The 24,929-nt window shown below is 44.1% G+C and overlaps 1 protein-coding gene across 17 annotated transcripts in view; it reads left to right on the top strand.

Moving 5' to 3' along the window:
- Positions 1 to 24,929, top strand: part of DENND2B (DENN domain containing 2B) — a 204,613-nt gene that overhangs the window by 93,816 nt on the left and 85,868 nt on the right. For 2 of the 17 annotated variants that reach the window (XM_078340461.1, XM_078340456.1), the window contains exon 1: positions 18,713 to 18,869. The exons of 14 other annotated variants lie outside the window; for them this stretch is intronic. The gene's annotated coding sequence lies outside the window, so the exon portion shown is untranslated. Of the gene's footprint in view, positions 1 to 11,577; positions 11,768 to 18,712; positions 18,870 to 24,929 lie in introns of those variants that run through there. One more of the 17 variants, XM_078340457.1, reaches the window with a different exon arrangement.

The raw sequence follows: 24,929 nt of genomic DNA, 5'->3' as shown, positions 1-24,929 counted from the left end.
ATGTGAGCTGGAGATGGATTGTCGGAAACCACTTAGTGGATGGAGGATTGTTTGGAACTGGGAAAAATGAGATAAACTGAGGGTTACGGGAGACAAGATCTGAGGCAGGAGGAAGACTATTGGAAGGAAGCAGGAGTGAGGCCCTGGGCAAGGGACCCTGGGAGGAGGCAGTTCTCAGGAGCAGCAGGTGGTGATGGAGAGAAGGGCTGACCTCAGAGGCCTACACATCTTAGCAGAAGGCCAGACTGCCCCCAGGGCACTCAGGGACAGTGTTGCACAGGCCCTAACAAGCACTGGAGGGGATAGGGGTGGCTGGCATTGGGCTTGACACCTCTGTTTGTTTGCTCTTGGCTCAGAGGCATCTCTGGCACCCATATATGCGCTGTTGGTCTGTTCACCCGTTTAGTCAGTGAATACAGAGTGTCTGGGCCAAGAGCTGGGAAGGATCGCAGAAGTGTCGAGTGTGGGCCTTCCTCCCGTCTGTGTCGTGCTATAATAGATGTTGTGTTGTAGTTGTGTCTTTCCCTCTCTCCCACACTCTGTCAGTATGGTTAAGAGAGAAGCAGCATAGACCTGCTGCAGTTCTGAGTTTTGATGGTAGGGTTAATGACCATCTCATGCTCTTAGGCTGGGAGGAGGAGGATTTCAAGCACTATTCGAATGAAGGGAGAGAGCCAGCTAAAGGACTGGAAATAGAAGGGTGAGGGTTCTAGGCCTGTGTCGAAGCTTCTCTGACAGTGTCAAAGGTTGGGGTATGTGGGAGGGAGTCATAGGAAAGGGGAAATGGGAAAGTTGGAAAAAAAAACCTATGAAGTCAGCTATTTTTAAAACTCTTTAGTTTTGTTGGAGGAGCTGAATTTTGGTGTGCTTGTGACTTGAACGCAGGCTACCTTGTGGAGTTCTGACAACTGAATTTAATAGATTGTTTTAAAATGAACTAGCCTGTGGTGTGTTTGTTCAACTCTCCGTGACTCTTAGGTTCTCAGTGAGTGCATGGTGCTGCCTTAGAGCAATTCTGATGGAACCATTTGCATTTAATATGAGTCCCTGATGTGCAGTGCAGTGATTGCAGTGATTAAGAGCTATAGCTCAGGGGTCTTAGAGGTCTAGCTTTAGAACCTGACCTTGCTGTGTGACCTTGGGCAAGTTATTTAATCTCTCTGTGCAGGCTTTCTTTGAGGCATCTGTAGAGTGGAGGTAATAGTACTTGACTCAGTAGAGTTGTGGAAGGATTAAATGAAATGATACATGTAAATCGGCCAGTGCCTGGCACATAGTAAATGTTCAATGCTTCCCAGTATTATTATCAACTTAGAGCAGCATTTTGAAGAGAGTGGGCTGGTGTCTCTCAATCAAGTTGATGTTACTATGGTGGGAACAAACCAGATTCTTATTTTAGAATTAGCTGCTCTTTACAGGGCATAGTGGCTCACGTCTGTAATCCCAGCACTTTGGGAGGCTGAGGTGGGTGGTGGGTGGATTACTTGAGGTCAGGAGTTCGAGACCAGCCTGGCCAATATGGTTAAACTGTGTCTCTACTAAAAATGCAAAAACCAGCCAGGTGTAGTGATATGCACCTGTAATCTCAGCTACTTGGGAGGCTGAGGTAGGAGAATGGCTTGAACCCGGGATGTGGAGGTTGCAGTGAGCTGAAATTGCATCACTGCACTTCAGCCTGGGTGACAGAGCAAGACTTCATCTCAAAAAAAAAAAAAAAGAAGTAGCATCTACTTTGCATCTTATTCATCTTTCTATCAAGACCCCAGGTAGTCTGCTCTGGGATCTGTGTGGTCCTGGGTGTGTAATAACATGAGATTTCCTAATAACACAAGATTTCCTCCTAAGCTGCTTGTGTTCGGGTCCTGCCACTTAACAGACAGCTCCCTTGTCTTATGGCTGCTACATCAGGCAGAAAGATCAAAGAAAGGGCACAAGGGGCCATGGGCAAGGTAAGGAGGGAAAGACAGCTGCTTTGGAAAGTCACCAGCAGCCAAGAAGGACTGCCCTTTCAGACCTGGCCAGTTACTTGAGAGTGTCCTTTAAGAGGAAGGAGTAGGTGCCAATGAGATTTTGAGGACACAGCAGCCGCTCACACTGGAGAGGCCAGAAATCCTGAGTGTGAGGTAGTCCTTCTCAACCCATCCTCACAGGGTCAGCTCTTTCCTCCTGCTGTGCAATGCTCACCCTTCACAGGCAGGGGAGACCCATCCATCTAGAACTGCTTCTTGCCTGCCCCTTTCCTGCTGTCCAGCCTAGGTAGGGCCCCTGCGGTCCCTCTCAGGTGGCACTGGAGGCCCTTCAAAAGCTGCCCTCAGTGCTCCAGACCCCGGCCTCTGCCCCAGCCCGCCTCACCCCCACCTCCGCAAATACTGTTCTTATCCTTCCAGATGCAGCTTAGAGCATAGAACAGGCTTTGCAGCCATCTCTGAGGGTCCATAGTCTGTTTTTGCCTCTATCTGTGGATGTGTGATGAGTTCATCTCTGTAAGCCTCAATGTCTTCATCTGTAAATTGAGGGTGACTGTATTACCCATCTCAAAGGGTTATTGTAAAGTTTTAATGAGTTAATTTATGTAAGGCACTTGACTTAGTTCTAGATACAGATATGCTGTCAATAAATGTTAGCTGCTGCTGTTGTTAGTAATTCATCCCTCCTGTGAATTTCTCTGCCTTCATATAGCAGTGGAAAGTCCCAGCCAGGTAGTCAGCAGGTTTGAATTTTAGTTCTGGCTCTGTCTCTAACTTCCTAGGTGATTGGGGAAGTAACATGGCTTCTCTAGGCTTTAGTCTCCTCTTACAGAAAATAGAAGGCATGGATTGAGTGTTCTCATTAACATCTTTACTTGACCTTTTTTTTTTTTTTTTTTTGAGACAGAGTCTCACCTGGTCGCCCAGGCTGGAGCACAGTGGTGTGATCTCAGCTCACTGTAGTCTCTGTCTCCTGGGTTCAAGCAATTCTCCTGCTGCAGCCTTCTGAGTAGCTGGGGGACTCCAGGCGCATTCTCCCATGCCTGGTTTTAGTAGAGATGGGGTTTCACCATGTTGGCTAGGCTGGCCTTGAACTCGTGACCTCAAGTGATCCGCCTGCCTCGGCCTCCAAAAATGCTGGGAGTTCAGGTGTGAGCCACTGCACCCAGCCCTGACTTGACTTTTCAAGTGTGTACATCTTGTGTTTTCAACTAGATTCCTTGAAGTTGTATAAAATAAAGTATAATATTTTATACTATTTATTTCCCCAAATGACCAACACATATAGTTGGTGCTTAAAAGATATCTGAGTAACTTTTCTTTAACCCTATCAACTATCAACTAGATTCTAGGAAGCATTTTGACTTGGTTCTTAGAACTTGGAGGCAGGAAACTTGTTCTCAGATGCATAGGGTAGTACAAGGAGGACCTAGACTTTAGTAAGTAACAAGGTAAGTTTCTCTTGGTCCCCTGGGAAAATTTTGGTCAGCAGATGTTTGGGGTACTTGTTTGTTCTGTGCTGTAGCCTTAGACCAGTTCTTTGAATAAATACCGCCATCACTGTTTCCTTTTCTCAGTGGGGAAAAATCCCAGTCCTCTCCCCATTAGAGTTCAGGGTAAGCTAGTTGGTGCCCAGAGACAAATCTATGTCTTAGGTGAAGAGCCATCCAGTGGGAGAGTAATGTTTAGAGCCTGGGCTCTGGGGTCAGACTGGGTTCAAATTCTGGCTGTAACACCTAATAGCTCTGTACCCTTGAACAAGTTCCTTAGCTTGTCCCTGACCCAGTTCTTCCTCTTCTGTAAAATTTGAGACAGTGATAGCATTCCCTCATAGGGTTGTAATGAAGCCTAAATGCTAAATGTAAAGTGCCTAGAATAGTGCTTCCTGCCTCCTTGCTGAATAAAATGTTTGCAGTTATTCTTATGTTTATTATTATCTTGTAAAGCAAGTAGTGTTTATTTATTTCCTTTTTGGGGGCAGCAATGGAGTATCCCTGTCACCCAGGCTGGAGTGCAGTGACATGATCTCGGCCCACTGTAACTTCTACCTCCTGAGTTCAAGTGATTCTCCTACCTCAGCTTTCTGAGTAGCTGGGACTACAGGTGTGCACCACCATGCCTGCTAGTTTTTGTATTTTTAGTAGAGATTTAGTAGGGGTTTTGCCATGTTAGCCAGGCTGGTCTTGAACTCTTGACCTGAGGTGATCTGCCTGTCTAGGCCTCCCAAAGTGCTGAGATTATGGGTGTGAGCCACTGGGGCCAGCCCTTTTTTTTTTTTTCCAAGACAGCGTCTTACTCTGTCATGCAGGCTAGAGTGCAGTGGTGTGTTACGGGCCCGCTGCAACTTCTGCCTACCTGGCTCAGGGGATCCTTGCACCTCAGCCTCTGGAGTAACCACACCTGGCTAAGTTATGTAATTTTTTTTTAATAGAGACAGGGTTTCTTCATGTTGCCCAGGCTGGTCTCGAACTCCTAAGCTCAAGTGATCCACCCACCTCGGCTTCCCAAAGCGCTGGGATTACAAGCATGAGCCACTGCACCCAGCCTCAGCAGGGCTTCTTTTTATTTATTTATGTATTTATTTTGAGACAAAGTCTCACTCTGTCGCCCAGGCTGGAGTGCAATGGCACTATCCCAGTTTACTGCAAACTCTGCCTCCCAGGTTCAAGTGATTCTCCTGCCTCAGCTTCTTGAGTAGCTGGGATTATAGGTGCCCACTGCCACGCCTGGCTAATTTTTTTGTGTTTTAGTAGAGATGGGGTTTCACCACGTTGCTCAGGGTGGTCTCGAACACCTGAGCTCAGGCAGTCCACCCACCTCAGCCTCCCAAAATGCTAGGATTACAGGTGTGAGCCACCGCGCCAGGCAGCAGTGTTTATTTCTTTGGGGCTTGTCTGTTGGGTTTGTTTTGCTGAGAAATGCCAGGCGATATCCCTTCCTCTGTGTGTTGGACAGACAGTATCAGCAGAGCAGTGATAAGCGACCCTCAATCAGCATATAGATCAGAGCTCCTATACCTTGTTTTTGTAAAGAAATTATAAACCAGAGGGGGAATCTGGCTGAATCAAAGGAGCCTCTAGACAGAGGGCCCTCTCTGAGAAATAATGTGTGTTGTATGAACAACGGGGATAGGGACATGGCAGGCCTAGTGTCAAAGAGTAGGATGGGAAGTGGGAAGACTAATGGAAAGGTGAGGGCAACAGAGAGGGCTCTAGATGGTGAAGAGTGACGAATGTCTCTGGGCACGTGGTTGTGGCTAAGGCAGTAAGAGGCATCAAGGTAAGTTCTGGAACTTTATCTTTTCGAGAGATAGCTTGATCCCAGCGCCAGGTGAGACTCGCCCCAGAAGTCTCACTCCTTTTATAGAGGAGTGGTGGATTGGGATGAGGAGGTTCTAATCTGTTTCTAAAGAGAATGAGTAGCTCCTTATCTACAAGTGTAATTATAAAGAGATTTTCTTTTGCAACTTCAGGGAACAGGAACTTTTGCTGCCAAATTTAGCAGTGTGTTTTAAGTCCCTCAAATCTCCTTTGAGTGCTACCAAAGCTCTGAGCTTTGTTGTTATCTCTTGTTGAAATACAGCCTGGAAAGGTCATATCAACAGTGCCAATTTATGAGCCTGCTGAGCCCAGACAGGCCTAGGGCAGAGTGGGGAGTTCCTAAGAGTTGAGGCTTCACAAATTTTCTCTTTGAGTGAGGCTGTTTACAATTTAAGGTTATTTTTGCTTCAGAAGACCAGACTCTGTAGGTGATGGTCAGACATGCTGTTCTTCAGCTTTTTTTACTTCTGCTGGCTCCCACAGGCAGGGGCTCAGATTCGACAGTAGCTCCCTGTTGAATCAGGAGAAGCTCAGCCTTGATGGTGCATAGAGCTCCCAAAACTGTGCCCTGTACTCCTTAGTGAAGGTAAGTTTCCTTGGCAGAGATATGCTGGAATCTCCCTCCCCTTTAGTTTATTAGCAGTTTGTAACCTAGTAAGTGTTCTAATGGAGTAATTAAAAGATGGGAAAGGCTGGACACAGTGGCTCATGCTTATAATCCTAATCCTTTGGGAGGCCAGGGCAGGAGGATTGCTTGAAGCCGGGAGTTTGACACCAGCCTGGGCAACATGGTGATACCCCATATCTACAGAATAAATGAAATTAGTCAGGCATGGTGGCACATGCCTGTAGTCCCAGCTACTTGGGAGGCTGCGGTGGGATGATTGCTTGAGCCCTGGAGTTCAGAGTTATAGTGAGCTATGATTGTGCCACTTCACCCCAGCCTGGGTGACAGAGCAAGACCCTGTCTCTAAAATAATAATAAAATTAAAAATGGTGAAGACCGAGGACTGTAAAAACTACGTGTGGAACTTTGTACTCATTTGCAAAAACATAGGACAAAGAGGACTGACTCGTGTGTATATATTTTGTCACTGGCAAAAAGGAACGCCAGTTGGGAAAGGAATAAAGAACCTGAATGACCCCAGCAACTATAAAGGAATGTGGTCTGGGTGTGTACACCTGTAGTCCCAGCTACTCAGAAGCTGAGGAAGAGGACTGGTTGAGCCCAGGAGTTTGAGGCTGTCCTGTGCAATGATCACACCTGTGAATATGTGCTGTATTCCAGCCTGGGCAACATGGCAAGACACTGTCTCTTCAAGAAAAAAGAAAAAAAAAAAACATTTGCTCTTGGCTTGGCTGTGCTGGGAGAGCCTGTTGTAAGGATACTGGAGGTAAGAAGGGCTATTGGTTTTGTCAACTCTAAGTGCCAAAGGGGAAATGGCAGGGGTCCAGGTTAGAAAGAAAGCAACCAGGGTACGGTGCGGTGGCTTACACCTGTAATCCCAGCACTTTGGGAGGCTGATGGAGGTATATCATCTGATGTCAGGAGTTTGATACCAGCCTGGCCAACATAGTGAAACCCCATCTTTACTGAAAACACAAAAAGTTAGCCAGGCATGGTAGCTCATGCCTATAATCCCAGCTACTTGGGAGGCTGAGACAGGAGAATCGCTTAAACCCAGGAGGTAGAGGTTGCAGTGAGCCGAGATCATGCCATTGCTCTTCAACCTGGACAACAAGAGTGAAAGTCGGTCTCAAAAAAGAGAATAATAAAGAAAGTAAGAAAAGAAATCTCTCATCTAAAGGCTACAGAAGAAAAAGAAAGAAAGAAAAGAAAGCAACTGGAAATTTTTCTTTTATTTAAATCTCATTAAATGGAAATAGAAAAACCTTTTTATTTTCTTTCCCACCCCCTCAAATTCAGGACTCACAACTGTTTGGTAAACCCAGGTGGATGTTTTTCCCTCCATTTAGATGTAGGTACCTATTCTGCTTGGGTGCCCAGCTGAGTTTTGAAAGCAGTGCTATCCAGACTTCTTCTCATCTGAAAAATATCTATGGCGTTTTTGTAGATGTCTGCATGACCTTGTGGGAGGAAGCTGAGCTTCTTCTGGAAAGCTGTAGAAACAGAAAAAGAAGGCGATGGAGACTGTAACACCTGTGTGGTAGCCCTTACTGTTCAGTCATCGTGGGGGTTGGGATGGCTTTATTTTTTGGTGTTCTCCAAAAGTTAATCCTTAGTCTCTTCTCTCTTTTTTTTTTTTGAGACGGAGTCTCACTCTGTCGCCAGGTTGGAGTGCAGTGGCGTGATCTTGGCTCACTGCAACCTCTGCCTCCTGGGTTCAAGAGATTCTTCTGCTTCAGCCTCCCGAATAGCTTGGACTGCAGGTGTGAGCCACCATGCTCAGCTAAGCTTTGTATTTTTAGTAGAGATGGAGTTTCACCATGTTGTCCAGGATGATCTCTTGACCTCGTGTTCTGCCCTCCTAAAGTGCTGGGATTACAGGTGTGAGCCACCATAGCCGGCCTGTCTCTTCTCTTTTTAATTTACAATCTTTCCCTGGGATTCTATCTTCTACTGTTACCAGTTAGAGAAAGCAAAGGAGTGAGGGGGAATCTAACTCTGCCTCTCTTGCTTTAGGAACTGAATGTATTTATTCATTCAGTAAATATTTATTGAGCATTCCTTCTGTTCTAGGTTTTGTTCTGTATGCTGGGGTGGTAGAGATAGCTAAGACATTGAAGTCCTTGTTGTCCTGGAGCTATAGTGAGTGGGGAAGCATTTCAGTAAACAAGTAAACAGATTAGTAGATGAGATAAAGATAGTGCTGTGAGCTATGAAGGCAATAATGGTGGTGTAGAACAGAGAGTAACAGGGACCTGAGAAGGTTAGAGAAGGCCTCTGAAAATGACATTTCAGCTGCGAGCTCAAGGATGAGAAGAAGCCATGAATGTGCAGTTTTGGCAAAAGTTCATTTCTGGAAAAAGGAACAGTAGGGTCAAAGTCCCTGAGGTAGGAAAGAGCTCGACATGCAGAAATGACACCTAGGAAGTCATCATTGACTATAGGGAGCCAAGGGGGTGTCTGGTAGAAGATGTGGTGCAACTTGGGATCAGGTATGGAAAGTTTGAGAGGGAGAGAGGGGAACATTGAATCTGATTGAGAAGAATCAGGAAAAAGAGTATGGTGCTGGGTGGGGGAGGCTCACGCCTGTAACCCCTACACTTTGGGAGGCTGAGGTGGAGGATTGCTTGAACCCAGGAATTTGAAGCTTCAGTGAGCTATGATCATGCCACTGCATTCCAGCCTGGGCAACAGAGCAAGACCCTGTCTCTAAAAAAAGAAAAGAAGAGGAAGAAGAGAATGAAGAGGGGAGAGGAGGGGAGAGGAAGAGAGGGGAGGGAAGGGGAGGGGAGGGGAAGGGAAGGGAGGGGAGGGGAGGGGAAAATCAGGAAACAGGCTGTGCACAGTGGCTTGCCTGTGATCCCAGCACTTTGGGAGGCAGAGGCGGGCGGATCATGAGGTCAAGAGATCAAGACCATCCTGGCCAACATGGTGAAACCCTTTTCTACTAAAAATGCAAAAAAATTATCTGGGTATGGTGGTGTGCACCTGTAGTCCCAGCTACTTGGGAGGCTGAGGCAGGAGAATTGCTTGAACTTGGAAAGCAGAGGTTGTAGTGAGCTGAGGTCGCGCCACTGCACTCTAGCCTGGCGCCTGGTGACAGAGTGAGACTCTGTCTCAAAAAAAAAAGAATATGAGGAAACAAAGGGGATCTGGAGTGGGCGGAGACTGTATCTGCTTGGCCACAGGAAGTTGAATGACTGTAGTCTGCATAATTCTTGGGATCAAGCACTATGTGTTTTTAAATTTTCTGCAGATTTTAGGTTTATGGTAAAACATGAGTGTAATGCTTACTTTGTTCTAGGCATTGTGTTATACTAGGCATTTTTATTTCATTATTTTAGTAAATCTTTGAGTTGATTTGTTGATGTCGTGACATCTGCAGGAACGTGGAGTAGCTAACTTGAAATCTGAATCTAAGGCTGTTTGATTCCAAGCGTGCGTTCTTGCCACACCTTCACTCTGGTCACTCTGGTTGGTGTATCAAATGCAGCTCCCCTTTACTTACCTAGAACATCTAATGAGTTTTTTCCTTTGAATCATTATGTGTTATTTATGGTCACATTTTGAATCAAGTTTGTGGAATTGAATGAGGTTTTTTTTTCCGTTTTCTCTCAAAGGGGTGCCTCGTTAAATACTGAGAATGCTAGTCCATATAAACAACTGGGGAGGGTGGGGCTGTGGCTAGACTTGAAAGAAGTTAGCCTGAATTACATCTCTTCATCTGGGCAGGAAGAAAGATGGCGTTTCTCCTTAACGCTCCGTAAGTAGTTAGATGTCTTAGATTGCCGTTCTCCCTATTGTATAAGAAGATGGAATTTGCTTTTGGAAAAGTAAGTAATTTGTCAGTAAACTAGGGTTTGTAAATAAACCCTGATTTCCTAGTGTACAGATCTCTTCTGTAGTCTTCAAGTTTATTGGAAATGTTTGAGAAAAGAAATGTATCAGGCCACAGCTTTCACTTCTTGGAAATTGAACATTGTCTAGTTTCTGTTGGTTGATACTTCTTTTTCTTTTTTGAGATGGAGTCTCACTCTGTCACCCAAGCTGGAGTGCAGTGGCATGGTCTGGGCTCACTGCAACCTTCATCTCCCAGGTTCAAGTGATCCTCCTGCCTCAGCCTCCCAAGTAGCTGGGATTACAGGCAGGTGCCACCATGCCTGGCTAATTTTTGTATTTTTAGTAGAGACGGTTGACCAGGTTGGTCTTGATCTCCTGATCTCAGGTGATTCACCTGCCTTGGCCTCCCAAAGTGCTGGGATTACAGGTGTGAGCCACCTCGCCCAGCCTATACTTCTTTTTCTAAAGGTCTGATCCTGTTTAGATTCTGTAAGTAGTCAAGGCCTAGGATTCTGAAATGAAAACATATGCGGTGTTTATAAGCTGTCATTCCTCGGTGTTCATGAGACCTGTGGTCAGCCTAATCAGTCCTCTTAGATGGAATAGTTTGTGAAGGGCAGAGCAGGGTGAGACTGAATTTCAGATTTAGTGTAGATTCCTAGAACACAGAGGAATTTCTTTGGTACATAATTGGATTCTGTTTTTCTGTCTCCCCCATCCCAGTCTGTTTCAGTAACAGACTTGCTTCTGAAGGGAAAGATAACATACTTGGGAGAGATTCCTTCAGAGGGTGTATTTCAGATGATCTTCAGCACTGATTCATGCTGAGCAGACATGAAATGTCATCTGCCATGTGCAGGGACACACAGATGGGTTAGGAGGTGAGGCTGAGAAGACTGGCTGAGGTCAGATCTTTAAGGGATTGAACCATCCAAAAAGTGGGGAATCACTTTCCCCAGGAAGCAGGAAGGAAACACAATTGGATGTCGTCTGTGAAAAAGAAACCTAGGAGACCACGTGGAAGATGGAACTGGAGTGGGATGGAACCTGCCAATTTTACTGGCTGTAACTGGCGAGGTGATATTCCAGTCCCTCAAAATTCATTTAGAGCAGAAAGTAAGGGAAGTCTCGGGGTGGGCAGGATCAGAACTCCAGATTGCAGAGCTTTCTGGAGCCGTAGAGCAGTGGTGTTTGGACTTGAACGTGCACCAGACTTACCTGGAAAGCTTGTTACCAATTTAGTAGAATTTTTTAAGTAAACATTTGCATTTTTAACAAATTCGGAAGTGATGCTTCTACTGTTGTCTGGGAACCCTACTTTGAGAACCATTGCTTAAGAGGCTTGGGAGCTGAGAAGCTGCTAAGGGTGTGAGGGCCAGATGTTAATTGGCTTGCTTTCTTTTACCAACCCAGAATTTCATGTCTACAAAGCTTTACTTTAGATCTTCTTAGGTGGCTTGCTCTAAAACATCAACAAAGCCTGGTAAAGGTCCATGCTCTCAATGACCCTTCTCACCATATCTGTATCACTTCCGGATGAGATTTCCAGGTGTATGCTCATCTTTAAACAGATGCTTGTCTAATTTCTGTAAGATGCCCATCCTGGTCACTTGATTTCATTAGGATTGGTGGCATTTATGCCAGGAAAAGCTTCCCCCCCACCTGTCAGCACTACTCCTGCCTGGCAGGGCTGTTTCATAGACAGCCAGCAGGTGCTGCACTGAGTGTGTTCTGTTGATTAGCCAAGTTTACACAGGACATGCCTGGGAGATTATCTCTTTAGGCCAGGAGTTGAATTTCAAGGGCAAAGTCCACAGTTGGCAGCAGAAAGGCTGAGAACACCTGGAAGAGGGGAAGGATGCCTTTCACTCCCCAGGCCTCAGTGCCTCTTCCCACAGAGGCTGGGTTTTCTCCTTGTTGCTGCCCAAGCAGGTGACCTTGGGATGTTTCCCACAGAGCAGCGTGGCTCCGGCACTGCCGCTTGCTGTCTGCTTCAGCACCTGTGGCTTTGGGTGAGACACTTGCATTAGTAAATGTCAGCTGCCCTATCCTCCTTGTCATCATCATTTCTTGAATCCTTTTCTGGGCTTGCTTCTCTCTGTGTGGGGAAGGTCTTCATTTTCCTTCATACTCTGTGATTCCCAGGTTTTCTCTAAGCTCTCCTTTTCTTAGCTTCCTTCTAAGTTCAATAGAATTCTCTTTCTGTGTGGGAAGGGATACTACAGACTGCCTGGCACAGTGCTGCCCAGCTTAATCTTTGTAAGGAACAAACCCATACGTAGCCTGAGACAACCCACCTGGAACTCCCATAGCCTGAGTGCTGTCCCTGGGGTGGAAGGAGTGGGTGGGTCCATACGGCTGTCGTCTATTTTTGGGGTACTGGCTGAGAACTTGGATTCAGTCTCAGGTGCCTGGGAGATGTGAGGTGAGAACACCTGTGCCCAGGGTGGCTGAGTGAGGACTGGGACTCAGGTCTTTTCACTTCTGCTGATTTAGGGCCTTGCTGTGTATATAACACCGAAATTGTGTTTTAGATTAGCAGGCAGACATTAAACCATCTCAGGCTAACTTTTGCTTAAGACATTTTTTAAAAAGCAACACCATGTGTTCTAACAACTTTTGCAATATGGGGAATATGTAAGGCAGAATATGAGCATCTCCTATAAACCTGTGCCCCAGAAAAATAGTCATTGTTAAACAGTTGGGTAACACCAGAGTTTTTATTTATTTATATTTTTAAACTAACATCCTTGAGCCATAACAGATTCTTTAAATGTTACATTTGTATATACGTTTATTTTTTACACAAAAAGTTTATACTCTAATTTAAAAAATGGAAAGTGAAAAGTGTTGGTGAGAATGTAGAGAAGTTAGAACCTTCATATATCATTACTGGGAGTGTTAGGGTACAGCTGCTGTGGGAAAGTTTGATTATTCCCTGGAAAGCCCAAAATTGCCATATGACCTAGCAATTCCACTTCTGGGTATATGCCCAAAATAATCGAAAACAAGGACTCAGATTCTTGCATGCCAGTGTCATTGCAGTGTTATTCACAGCAGCCAAAAGGTGGAAGCAACCCAAGTGTTCACCGACGGATGAATGGATAAACAAAACATACAAAACATGTACGAACAGAATGTATGAACACAATAATACGTACTGTGGAATATTATTCTGCTGTGAAAGGAAGTGCTGATGCATACTACAATGTAGATGAACCTTGGAAATGGAAATGTTGCCCTAACTGAAATAAGCCATATTCAGAAGAACAAATATTTTGTGATTCTGCTTATGTAAAATATCTAGAAAAAGCAAATTCATAGAGGCAGAAAATAGATTAGCGGTAACCCAGGAGCTTGGTGAGAGGGGAGAATGGGGAGTTATTGCAGAGTTTCTGTTTGGAAGAGTTTGGGAAATAGTGGTGATGGTTGTACAACATCGTGAACATACTTAATGCCACTGAGTTGTACACTTTAAATGGTGCATTTCCTATGTTTTCCTGCAGTAAAAAATGGAAAGAAAAGATTATACTATACTGAAAAACATCTCACTTATAATTTACCTAGGACATTTTTCCACCTCAGGATACACTTTTATGGCGCAGCATTGCGTTTCTCCAGAGGGATGTATCATAATTTATTTAACCAAGCCCCTTTTAACGGAAGATTGAATTGTTTCCCAGTTGTTCCTATTATATGCAATATTGTAATGAACAGCAGTATCCAGCTGTCTTTGCCCACGTGTCCTAGTTCTTGTATTTCCTTAGGCAAAATTCCTAGAAGGAAAGATTTGCTGATCAAAGGGTGTGCTCATTATAAATGTTAATAAATATTGCCAAACTGCCTTGCAAAGAAGTTGCATCAGTGTGCTTCTCATCAGCAGTGTATGGAGGTGCCTGTTTCCACCACACCCTGGCCAACATGGGTGTTATATGTGTAATACATCTTTTCACTCTTTGCCAATCTGGTAGATGAAAAATGATTTTTAATTGTTACTGTTATATCGCACTCAGCACAGAAAGTCAACACCAGAACAAAAGAATGCCAAATTACAGGGTTTATTGCCGGCGACCACGGAGGACTCACGTCTCTCCAACCCGTGGCAGAGAAAGAAGAGTGACAAGACCTTTTTATACCCACAAAACCACCTTGGGAGTGGGGGTGAGGAGCAGAGATGGGAATGAAAGCTGTCAATCACCTCCTAGGCTGAGAGGAGGGTGAGGGGGCTCCAGATATTCCAAGGGCCAGGGGACTTTTGTCATTCCGATTGCCATCTAAGTGGTTTACAGAGGTCAAGGTAAACATTAGTTTATACATTATTTGGACAGGTGTGGGGTCCACATAATTTTAGGTTACTTGGCGCCAGGATGGAATTATCTGGGGGTGCTTACTTTGGTAAACAAAGGCCAGCAATTCTGGCAGTTACAGATAAGAGAAAGTATGCAGCTTGTCCTCTCTTTGCATTTTGCAAGGTAATCTTAGTAGTTTATGGAAGCCATGGCTAGCAGTCATTGTGAGGAGAATGGAAACAGTTTTCCCATTTTAAAATGGCATTGTACTGGTTCTAATTCTAGGCCAGCTATATCACATTACTTTATTTAGGATGTCTTCAGTTATTAATGAAATTAGCATCTTTTCATCTTTCTGATGGTTTTTATTCTTTGTAAATTTTCTGTTCAAATACATTGTTAATTTTTCTGTTTGGTCATTATATTTTCTTGTAAATTTGTGAGAGCTTTTACATATATATGACATTAGGGCTCTTTGCCATAGGTGTTGATGATAATTTTTCCCCCAATATAAAAATTTTTTGACTTTGTTTATGCTAATTATTTGCCTTTAACATGTTTTACATTTTTATTTAGGCAAATATTTTTCTTCAAGGCACTTCCCCCATCCCTCTTCTTGGCTTTTGAGCTGAATTTTGTCTCATGCTTGGAAAAATCTTCACTTGTCAGAAGCACACAAAAAAAATTCATTCATGTTTTCTTTTAGTGTTCCAGTTTTTACACTTAAACTCTAATTAATTTTGCTGTAAGGAGAGAAGTAGGAATCAAATTTTCTCTCTCTCTCTGTCTTTTTTTTAAAGACAATTTTACTCTGTCTCCCAGGCTGGAGTGCAATGGCACCATCTTGGCTCACTGCAACCTCTGCCTCCCGGGTTCCAGTGATTCTCCTGCCTCAGCCTCCTGAGTAGCTGGGGATTACAGGCATCTGCCATCATGCCCAGCTAACTTTTGTATTTTTGTAGAGATGGGGTTTTACCATTTTGGCCAGGCTGGTCTTGAACTCCTGACTTCAGGTGATCTGCCCACTTTGGCCTCCCAAAGTTCTGGGATTACAGGCATGAGCCACTGTGCCCGGCAGGAATTAAATTTTGTTGATAAGAAAACCTAAGATAACCTTTTTTTCTATTAAATTTATTCTTTATGTAAAATTTATAAACTTCTTTTCACTTAACTGCTTAGTGAGTTGAAGCTACGTACATTCAAATTCTTGTAATATTTCTCATTTAGGATGTACCATAACAATTAAAAACATTTTCTGGCCGTGAGCAGTGGCTCATGCCTGTAATCCCAGCACTTTGGGAGGCGGAGGCCAGAGGATTGCCTAAGGCATACACAAAAAATTTCTGTGACATTTAAAAAAATATTCCTTTCTTTTTTTTTTTTTAGACAGGGTCTTGCTCTGTAGCCCAGGCTGGAGTACAGTGACATGATCTCAGCCCACTGCAACCTCTGCCTCCTGGGTTCAAATGATTCTTGTGCCTCAGCCTCCTGAGTAGATGGGACTACAGGCATGTGCCACCACAGCCAGCTAATTTTGTGTATTTTTAGTAGAGATGGGGTTTCACTAGTTGACCAGGCTGACTCCTGGTCCTGACTTGAGCTCCTGACCTCAAACAATCTGCCTGCCTCGGCCTCCCAAATTACTGGGGTCACAAGGTATGAGCTACCGTGTCTGGCCTAAAATAATATTTCTGATTTAAGTTTACAAAAAAAAAAAAAAGCCTTTAGTGAGAGAGGCAGATTAAAACTATCACCCAAGTCTTCTGGTTCCTAATCCTGTTTTTTGTTTGTTTTCTCTTATCCTATATACAACACAGTCAGATTTCTTTTGTTAATGTTTGGGGATAATTGCATGAATCCCATTTGTAAAACTTTCCAGTGCAACCTATGTGCAATTATATTGACATGCTGGGTATAGATCTTGTCACATAGAAGCCTTGCCCTTAAAAATTATACCTGCTTTGATGAGCTCACCCTGGCTGAGGTGGGAGTGGGTGAGCAGCTGGTACTAAGGAAAGGCAGCAGGTCAAAGACCAAGCAGGTGTTAAGACCCAGAAAGGGCGTGGCTTTGGGAGAGGAGCAGCCTGAAACCTGTGAGGGAATGGGGCTGCTTTGCGGACAGATTTAGCAAGATTTTTGAAGTAAGAGAAGGAATAGAAATAATGTTCATTGAGTACCTACTTATGTCCCAGACACTAAGCTAGTCAGATCCCATAACTGTATTTTAAAAGGCAGTTTTTAGTGCTGGATCAACCTAGGGTTGTTGTTCCTAAGGGTTGTGAATTTGCAAACTCAGAAAAGAAAGCCTCGTTCAAGTTAGAGTTTAGAAGACTGAGAAAAGCAGGATTTAACTGGCATCATTTCTGCTCCATCAGCCAGGGGTTTAGATAGAATGTTTTTTTGAGATAGGGCCTTGCTCTGTTGCATGGGCTGGAGTGCAGTGACGCTGTCACAGCTCACTGCAGCCTCCACCTCCTGGGCTCAAGCGATCCTCCCACTGCAGCCTCTGGAAAAGCTAGGACCGTGGGAATGAACCACCATGCTCAGCTAATTTATAAAATTTTCGTAGAGATAGGAGGGCCTTCCATGTTGCTCAGGTTGTTCTTGAATTCTTGGGCTCAAATGATCCTCTTACCTCACCCTCCCAAAATGCTGGGATTACAGGTGAGAGCTACTGTGCCTGGCCCAGAAAGGTTTTTAATAAAAATAGGCTAAGTAAGGAAGCAGGAGAAACCACTTTCAATCAGCATACATTCATTAGGCCCCTGCAGGACCAGTGCACAGACATACAGTACTTACTCTCAAGGTACTTAATAGTTTGTTGAACAAGACATGTGAAAAACCAATATACTGCATTGCGACTTTTGCCACCCTAGATATTTCACTGGGTGGAAAGGATTAATTGAGTTGCTGGTGGGAGGAGAGCAGGGAAAAGAAGGGCACGGCTTCACAGAGGAAACGGTGCTGGTAGAGTTCGATGGAGGCATAGTTCTTTTGTAAGGAGACAGGACAGGGAGGGGCATTCCAGGTAGAAGGATTTGCATGCACAAAGACAGGAGTGAAGCTGTAAGTACAGAGAGTTCAGGGAAGTCCCACTTGGTCCTGTTTGTTGTCCTTGGCAGGGTAGAGTGAGGAGTGTCAAGATAAGACTCCAGAGACAGATCCCAGGGATGGCTCTTGAAAGGCTAGATCTGCTAGTGTCCAATCCAGCCTACCAGACCACCCCAAAACACAGTGGCTTCAGACCACAATACTTGCATGGTTCTGGGGTTCTTGCTTGGGGTCTTCTTGGGTAGTTTTAGTTAGATGGTGGCTGGGGTCTCAGCCACCCGGGTAGCTGGGACTACAGGCATGTGCCACCACACTCTGCTGTATCTGCTACATTTTTTTATTGTTTGTAGAGATGGGGCTCTTGTTGTGTTGCCCAGGCTGGGAGTTCAGTTTTAGACATTTCTTATTTCTTAACATAATTTACTTTTCACATGATGGATTCACCTGATTGTTTTCTCTTTCTGGAGTGTTGTTCAGGTTGTTCCTCTCTCCCCTGTGTATTCTATAAACTATAAATTAGATCTAGAGGCCTGAGGAGGTTAAGCATTTCGTGAAGAAAACAACCCTTTATAAATGATGCGGCAGATCAGAGGCACATGATGTTTGGCTGGCCCATTATTACTGATGCTAAATTTGATTACTGGTTAAGGTAGGATCAGCTAAATTTCTCCGTTGTGAAATGATAGTTTTCATTTTGTGACTAGCAGGTGATCTGTGTGTGACTTTTGGCATTGTTCCCCATTAATCTTTCACTTAATTAATTTTATTGTCAAACTTTTTATTATGGAAAACCCCAGGCATAACCGAAGTAAAATAGATGACCACCACTGTGTCTATCATCCAGCTTCGACTGTTATATATAACTGTTAACTAATAGCTATGAATATTAACACATGAACTAGCTTGTTTTATTTCTATTCTTGTCCACTTCTCTTCCTTTTTTAACCACTGAATTTTTTTCTTTTTTTTAAGAGATGGGGTTTATTCATGTTGGCCAGACTGGTCTTGAACTCCTGACCTCAGGTGATCCACCCACCTCGGCCTCCCAAAGTGCTGGGATTGCAGGCGTGAGCCACTGCGTCTGGCCTACCACTGAATTTTTTGAAGCAAACTCCAGGTGTCATACCATTTCATCCATTAATGCTTCGGCATATATCTTCGAAAGACCTTTCAGAAGTGTACTGGATGTGTGGTATCTGAATAGCAATTTTTAGGTGTGCTGACAAAGGAATGGAGAATAGCATAGTTAGGACTTTTTAGGAGGGTACAGGGGAAAGAGAAAGGAGCTGTGGATTTAAGATGGATCCTTTTGTGATGAATCATGGATTCCAGCCTGGATTGGCAGAAGGAAAGGCCAGGAGGTGGCTGATATTCACTAGGAAAAAGGCTTAAGGGAAGAGAGGCCTAGTCAAGGTCAAAGAGCAGCTGTTGGGTAGTAAGTGGTCAAAAGATAGACAGGAAGGGAAATGTGGTCACAGAGAGGGCATGGTTTTAAGATGGGCAGTACAAGGTTCAGGATTTGTCCAGAAGTGTGGGTGACTCAAGTGGAAGTGGCATTGACGTCAGGGAATCAGTTGTGAGATAAGGGTTTTGAGTGGATCTATGCACATAGCTATTGAAGTTGCCAGGGTAGAGGGAGAGCCTGCTGTGTGTTAGGGCAGGGGATGGTGTGTGATTCTGTGAAGAGTTTGAAGATGTGGGGTAGTTGCTTCACTGCAGAGCTGGGGCACTGTGGAATCGGTTGAAAGCTTAGCCAGTGGTGGAAGAAGACAAGGTGAGAAAAATGCAAGACACCCATTTTAAACAGTTTTAAATCTGTTGTGCTCTGTTGGACATTGCTGCCGCCTGGTTGGAGTGGAGGAAAGTAATGAGGTAGGGGGTTAATACAGAAGAGGAAAAGAATTGTGATACATAGGTGGGGCTGAAGCAGGAGTCCTTGAGAGGAGTCACAGTGAGTCCCTCTTCCTGTTTTATCCCTTTGCATTTTAACGCCAGTGCTTTTCTGGCTGGGGTTTGTTTTGGTAGGTAGTCTTTGTGAAGATTTGTGTTGCATTATTTACACTTCACCTCCAGGGTTTGGATGGAGGTGAGTAGAGAAGGGGTGGCTGTCCCTGGGTGAAGCAGTGTCCAGAGAACCCACCCTAGCATTTTCTTGCTGCTGGTGACCACTTGGCTCTTAAACATTTAGAAAACCCTTGATGCCCAGGACTAGAGGTAGAATGACCCCTTTTCTGAGCTCATAATATTCCAAACTTTTTCTCTAAACTACCAGGGAAAGCATGCATGTCTCCTATGTAATAGCCATCAAACTTACAGGAAAGAAGCACATTGTAGGTTTCAGGGTTTTGGAGAGCTTTGATCTCCAAAAGTTATGGATTTGTAGATGAGCTAGAAATGAAAACTTGAAATAATTCTTCTTCTCAAAGATAGTATCTCTTGAAATAATTCTTTGAGAATGATCATCACTGAAGAAGATGAGATTAAAAGGGAGTTGAGAGAAAAGAAGGCCTACCTGCCCAAATACCAGCATCTCCTGGATTCTGAAGCAAACAGGAGTCTATGCCCGGGGTCACTAGATGTGGGATGATTTCTCACTATCTTGCAAAACACCTGTGTTTAAGGAAGTAAGTGACCCACACACTTGCTTACATGGTTTTATGAGTTTTAGTGTTGAGAGAAAAGTTCTCCTCTTAGGCTATGTTTAGAGTTCACTTCCTGCTGATTTTGCTGGTGTGCGTGCAGTAGAAATGTCAGTTCTGGCCTGGCATGATGGCATGTGCCTGAAGTCGCAGCTACTTAGCAGGCTGAGGCAGGAGGATCGCTTTGCCCAGGAGTTCAAGTTCAGCCTGGGCAACATAGCACAACCCTGTCTCTTAAAAATAAAAGAAAAAGAAAACTATCGCCAGCCACAGTGGCTCACGCTTGTAATCCTAGCACTTTGGGAGGCTGAGGCAGGCAGATCACCAGAGGTCGGGAGTTTGATACCAGCCTGACCGACATGGAAAAACCCTGTCTCTAAAAGAAAAAAAAAATTAAAAAATAAAAGAAAAAAAACCTGTCAGCTCTGCTTTACACATCTTTTCCTGGAGGATAATGATAGTTATTTACATATGAATACTGGCTTATAGCGTATACCATATTTTCATATACATTGTTTCTTCAGATTTATATACTGCCTTCTCAATAGAGAAAATTGATGTCTGGCTGCAGTAGACATGAAAACCATACCCTCCTGTACTTTCCATGGCACAGTGGAAGGAATGGGAATTTTGAAATCAGTCCTGTTTTGAATTCTGGCTCCTCCTCTTACTAGCTATATGACTTGGGCTTTGGTTTTCTCGTTTGGTAAAATAGAACTGGTAACATTTACCTCATAGAATTGTGTTAGAGTATTAAATGAATTAACGTAATGAACACCTGGGAACAATGCTTGACACACAGCAGATAACCGGTAAAGAGAGGCTGTAATAATGTTAATAACATAGAAACATCATCAGCACCAAAGAAAAGAGCATGCAGCTGTTCTCATCTTGTTTTTTTGTTTATTTTGTTTTTTTCTGAGACATTATTTTGCTCTGTCGCCCAGGCTGGAGTGCAGTGGCACAGTCTTAGATCACTGCGGCCTTGCAACCTTGACCTCCTGGGCTCAAGTGATCCTTCCACCCCAGCCTCCTGAGTAGCTAGGACACCAGATATGCGCTACCACGCCCAGCTAATTTTTAAACCTTTTGTAAAGATTGGGTCTTGCCATGTTGCCCAGCGTGGTGTCAAAGTCCTGGTTTCAAGAGGCCTCCTGCCTTGGCCTCCCAAAGTGCTAGGATTACAGGTGTGAGCCACCATGCCTGGCCTTCCTAATCCTGTTCGTTAACAAGATTGCTATGAATGGTCTTTTCCTTGGCAGTCAACATACCAGTTTCTCAAAGGACAAAGTTTTTAAAATTAGTTTTATATTTTAATAAAATTTATATGGATATATAAGGCAATATTAACAGTAATTTTTACTTTTTTTTAAAACCAAGAAGTGTGATTTATTTATTTATTTTTCTTGTTTTTACCACTACAGTGACAGTTCTTCTGCTATTTTTACAACCAGTGCTTATGCAGTCTTGGTTTCCTATAGTTCTCGTAGAAGCTGCAGATAAAATGCAAATGTTTTACATGAAATTGCAACTCAGTGAAAGCCACTCTGTGAGGAGCTGAGCTAAGGACATCTATGTAGCTTTCAGGTGATCTGCTAGAAAATGGAGCCTAAAATACACAGAGCCTAAATTGTAGGATTTGTATCATACCCCTTGGGCAGTCTTCCTTAAATCTCACTTCTTTCAGATGGAATTTTGTGAAGAGTTGGACAGTAACTCAAGGCCCTGAGTTCTATAATATATTCTATACTCAACTCTGTATTTCCAACTAAAGGCAGATCCATAGACTTTGGAAAACAGATGAAAGGGTTGACTTCCTACCAGCTAGAAATTGGAGCCAAGTAACTTGTATTTTTGCTTGTATTAGAACATTCCTTTGTTTAATCCTTATACGAGCCCTGGGAGGGAAGGGGTTGACCTAAGATTTAATTATTTCTGAAGTATCAGGTATTGGCCTTTCCTTGCATGTACAAATGAGAGGCTGGCTCAGTGCTGAGAGACCAGGTGAAGGACTGCATCCCTCCCCTTTCTTCTTCGTCATCTTTGTATGGCAATGAGAAATGGTTAGTCGTTCTAATTTTTGTGTATTACAGACACTTTTGTAATGACTATGCAAGAGTCTGTGTACACTAGCTACCTTGCAATGGAAGCGATGTTGTGGGGATTCTTTAGCTTTACTAGTTAATTCCAGATTGCTCTCTATAGTGGGTGTATGTTTACCAGCAGTGTAAATAAGTTTTCATTTCCCCGTTTTTTTGGTTAACACTTGGAGATACCATGCTTCTCAGTATTTTCCAGTCTGATGAGTATGAAATAATATCTCATCACTTTAATTCGCATTTTCTCAATTTATCAAAGAAATTGAGCACTATTTTCTTTTCTTTGAATTCCCTATTCATATCTTTTACCTATTTTTCAGTTGGGTTTTTGTCTTTTTCCTTTAGGAATTTTTAATATATTCTGATTTTTAATCATTTGTAAGTTATGTGCTTTGTAATTATTTTCTTCCTGCCTGTCCTTATCTTTTAACTTTGAATAGGGTATCCTTGTGAGGATATGTGTGTGTGTGTGTGTGTGTGTGTGTGTGTGTGTATTCCTAAATTGTTTTCCAGAAAAATTGTACTGGTTTACAAAACATCCAACAGTGTGTGAGAGCGCCCAGCTTGCCACACCCTGCCTGACTCTGGAAATAGTTTTATCATCTTTCCCAGTGTAATAGAGAAAAAGTGGTATTGCCCTTCGTTTGGTGCCTTTTCTTAGAACATTCCTCTTTGTTACAGCCAAAAGCTGACTTTTCCCTGAAGATCTTGCTTTCCTCGTGACCCTTTCCGATGAAGCCACTTCACCTCCTCCCAACTCTCGCTCTGAACTCCCGACGTTGCTGCCAAGCCCTGCCTGGCAACCTTTCCCGCAAGAAGTTAGTCGCTCCTCTGCTCACTCTTGGTACCCTTACCTGCCTATTGACTTCAGGCTGTTTACAACCTTCTTCACATGTCCTCTTTCTGGCATAGTTAGGATTTGAGGAGTTGGGGAGTTGAGAATCCATCATTGCTGGCCTCACAGTCCCCTCAGTCCTTTCAACTCTAAGGACTTTTTCTTCATTCCTCTCAGGATAAAACCTTTGGCTTTATCACTTGGAACAGTTTCGCGTTTAGGATCCTGAACTCTGAGATTCCCTTCCCTTCCCCAGTCTCCTGTCTGTTTCCATCTCCCACTCCTTCGCTGTCCCCTCCCAAGAGCTAGTTCTCCAGCTTTTCTCTGCCTGTGTAGCTCTTAGCCACCGTGGCCACTGCCTGCTGATTTTTCTGTTCAGCCTGAACCTCAAAGGCAGAAATTCTCCTCCTGCACTTGCTGCTGACCTCAGTTCTCTCTCTCCCTTGTCCTTCCTGTGATCTTCAGCCCTCGTGGACCACTTGACCAGATTTTTCTGCCATAGCCCCTAGACCTCTGAGTGTTGCTTCATCTTTCAGAAGCATAATCTCTAACCCATCATTCTTTTCTCAGAAAACCTCTGTGATTCCCCAGAGAAAAACTAAGATCCCTAATTTGGCTTTAAGAGCCAACAAGTCTCTTTCTTTCCAACTCTCTTTCTCCCTGGTCTACTTTCAGTTAAACTCCCATCAGACTGACAAACACTTTGTTGTTCTTTATATGTCTTCTGCTTTCCTGCCTCCAAGACTTTGTGCATGTAGTTCCATCTGCCCAGGAATACCCTTTACTTCTTTTGCCATTTGATCTTCCAGGCCTAGCTCAAGGGCCAGTGTCTCTGTAAAGTGTTCTTGAACCTTTAGTTGGAAGTAATCTTCTTCTACCTAAGTTACAGCATTGCATCTCTCTAATGGCTTTGTTCTAGTGGCACTTAATTTCATCTTTCTAATGGCACTTAAAATAGTCTTCCTGGTATTTATGAGATTTATTTGTCTATTATATTCACCCTACAGAGTGGAAACTCCTTGAGCATGGACCCACATCTGATGCATTTGGTGTCTCAACCAGCAGTAAGCATATTGGCTTATGCATGGTTGGTGTTTGGTGTGTATTAGTTGAATAACTGCATGACTGTAAGTATGAATGGAAGGAGGAAAGATGGCTGTCCTGGCTTCCCAGGAACCGTACTTGAAATTTCAAACTGCCCCGCTTCTCCTGCTCTAGCGAGTAAAGTATCAGACTCACAGCTTGACTTGACCCAGGCCGACAGAGGAAGAGTTAAAGCTCCTGGCCCACACTGCACCTGCGGGAGCCTGAAGCTTGTCCTACCGTGGGAGCAGGAGCCCTGAATGCCGGGAGTTTCATCGGGACGTTTTTGGGTTTAGGGAGTTAGGCTGGCTGCATTCCATGCCGTGCAGGGGAGAGGATTTCGGAGTAGCACAGAAAAAGGAAACGCTGAGCATGCTTTTGGCATAGGTGGGTGCAGAGGGGCTGGAGAGCATGGTGACCCAGAGGGGAGGGTTTGATTTTTACCAAGTCATGCGACTTTCCTTCCTCCATACCTAGCAGGGCTAAGCCTCCATTGAATATGAGGAAAACACTATGGGTGGTGATATTTGCCACTCTCTGTCTTGGGACCTTGAGTCATAGTCTAACTCTTCATCTCAAACAGCCATCTGTCTCATTCTGTCCAACTACTGTTTGTCCATTACAGCTTGGCTCACATTTCCTCTCCCACAGAAACCCCATCCTGAGCTGCTCTAGCCCCTCCACCACCGCATTGTCCTGTCTTTCTGGTTTGTGTCCCACACTTGGATTGCTTGCTGTTGTGTCTCTTGCCCCCACATTCATCTGTGAGCTCCCCACGTGCAAGAATCACATTTCATGTTTTGTTCTGTCAGCTGAAACAAAGTAGCGATCAGTAATTACTGTCAGTGTTATTAGGAAGTCTGCTGTTGGAACGTGGAAGATTATCAGTAGCAGAAAAGCTGAAGTGGGAATGGAAGGACGTGAAAGTAAAACTTAGCCCGGGCTAGTTCTCCTGCGTCTTAATCTGGGGAGGCACTGCCCTTTCATCTTTCCCACTCTTCTGGTGCCCAAGGGAGGTGAGTGGGTTTCTCAGATTCTGGCTTCTGATGCCCTGCCTTTCAACAGTAATCAGCATTTAGGCAGGTGAGGGAATCAGGTATTCAGGGTGTGGCCTCCAGGGAAGAAGAGAGGTGATGGCTGGCACCTGATGTTGCAGTGACTAATGTGAGGCAAACTGG

The sequence above is a fragment of the Callithrix jacchus genome, chromosome 10, assembly GCF_049354715.1.
Source record: "Callithrix jacchus isolate 240 chromosome 10, calJac240_pri, whole genome shotgun sequence".
NCBI classification, from domain to species: Eukaryota; Metazoa; Chordata; class Mammalia; order Primates; family Cebidae; genus Callithrix; species Callithrix jacchus.
The sequence above is the reverse complement of the archived record's forward strand: the minus strand, read 5'-3'. Positions and strand labels throughout refer to the sequence as shown.